Genomic DNA, 2,158 nt, shown 5'->3' on the forward strand with positions numbered 1-2,158 from the left:
AAACCAACACTAATCGAATTGACTCAAAAGAGTAGATTGGGCACAAGAAAATGATACTCATTTTATAAAATTGAACCTTGTAGAAGACCTGGAGGCAAACAATAATAAAATACATTCATTTTTGGCTTGTAAAGTTTATTTTACATACTTATACTCCGTTTGATTTATTTTTTTTATAAAAGCTCTATTGAAGTGTAATTCACATGCCATAGAATTCACCCTTTTAAAGTGCACAATATCAGAGTCATAGGTATGTGCGACACTGGCCTTATCTAATTTTAGAACATTTTCATCTCCCCTCCAAAATCATACCTACCAGCACTCACTCCCCATTCTTTCCATCCTGCAGTCAGTAGCAACCATAAATCTACTTTCTGTCTCTACGATTTGCCTATTCTGGACATTTCAGATGAATGGAATTCCATATGTGGACTTCTATGACAGGTTTCCTTCACTTAGCATCCTGTTTTTAAGGTTCATTCATTTAGTGATATACATCAGTACTTTCGTTTTTATTAGTACAGGACATCGCACAAAAGGGTAGTGCCGTATTTTATTTACTCATCCACCATTTAATGGACATTTGGGTTGTTTCTAGTTTTGGGCTGTTAGGAATTATGTCATTATGAACATTAGTGTATAAGTTTTTGTGTGGACATAGCTTTTTAATTTTATTGAATATATACCTCAAGTAGAATTGCTAGATTGTGTGGTAATTTCTGTTTTCCAGGCTCTTCAGCAGTGCATGAAGTTTCTAATTTCTCCACATCCTCACCAAAACTTTTTACTGTCTGTCTTTTTGATTGTAACTAACTATCCTAGTGGATGTGAAACAGCATCCCTTTGTGGTTTTGATTTACATATCCATAATGAATAATGAGCATCTTTTCATGTGCTTATTGGTCATCTATATATCTTTTTTGAGAAACAAATAGGATTGTGTTGAATCTGTAGATCAATTTGTAGAGTATTACCATCTTAACAATGTTAAGTTTTCTGATCCATGATAATGTGATATCTTTCGTTACATTTATGTTTTCTTTAATTTCTTTTTACAATTTCTTTAAAAAAATTTTTTTTAATGTTTATTTATTTTTGAGAGAGAGAGACAGAGCGTGAGTGGGGGAGGAGCAGAGAGAGAGGGAGACACAGAATCCAAAGCAGGGTCCAGGCTCTGAGCTGTTAGCACAGAGCATGAAGCGGGGCTTGAGCCCACGAACAGTGAGATCATGACCTGAGCTGAAGTTGGGTGCTTCACCGACTGAGCCACCCAGGCGCCCCTACAATTTCTTTTATGTAGGCTTCATGCACAATGTAGGGCTTGAACTCACGGACCTGAGATCAAGACTTGCATGCTCTACCGAATGAGCCAGGCAGGTGCCCTATTCTTTCATTTCTTTTTTTAAAAAATTGTTAAGGGGTGCCTTGGTCAGTTAAGTGTTCAATTCTCGATTTTGGCTCAGGACACGATCTCATGGGTTGCATGTTAGGTTCTGTGCTGACAGCATGGAGCCTGCTTGGGGTCCTCTCCCTGCCCCTCCTCTGCTTGTGCATGCACACACACACACTCTCTCTCTGTCAAAATAAATGAATAAATAAACATTAAAAAAATTTTAACAACCTACTGAGATATAACTCACAATAATATTACATAGTTTACCAACTTAAATTGTACAATTTCATCATTTTTGGTACATTTAGAGTTGTGACACCTTTGCCACAGTTAATTTGAGAATATATTCATCATCCTCAAAAGAAACCCTGCATGCATTAGTACTTACTTCCCACTTTTTCCTAACCTCTCACTCATAGTCTGAGGCAAACACTTATCTACTTTCTGTCCCTATGGGTTTACCTATTCTGGAGATTTCCTATAAATCATACAATATATAGCCTTTTGTGACTGACTTCTTTCATTTAACACAATGTGTTTTGGCATGTATTGTTACCTGCCTGCTTTTTATTGCCAAGTAGTATTCCATTTTACAGATATGACACATTTTACTTATTCATCCATCAGTTGATGATGGACATTTGGATTTCTTTCACTTTTTGGTTATTACAAATACTGTTGCTTTGAATATTCATGTGTAAATTTTGATACGGACATCTGTACCTCCTTTAATTCCTTTTAACAATGTTTGTAGTTTTGCAGAAG

This window comes from Neofelis nebulosa, chromosome 3 (genome assembly GCF_028018385.1).
Source record: "Neofelis nebulosa isolate mNeoNeb1 chromosome 3, mNeoNeb1.pri, whole genome shotgun sequence".
In the NCBI taxonomy this organism is placed as follows: domain Eukaryota; kingdom Metazoa; phylum Chordata; class Mammalia; order Carnivora; family Felidae; genus Neofelis; species Neofelis nebulosa.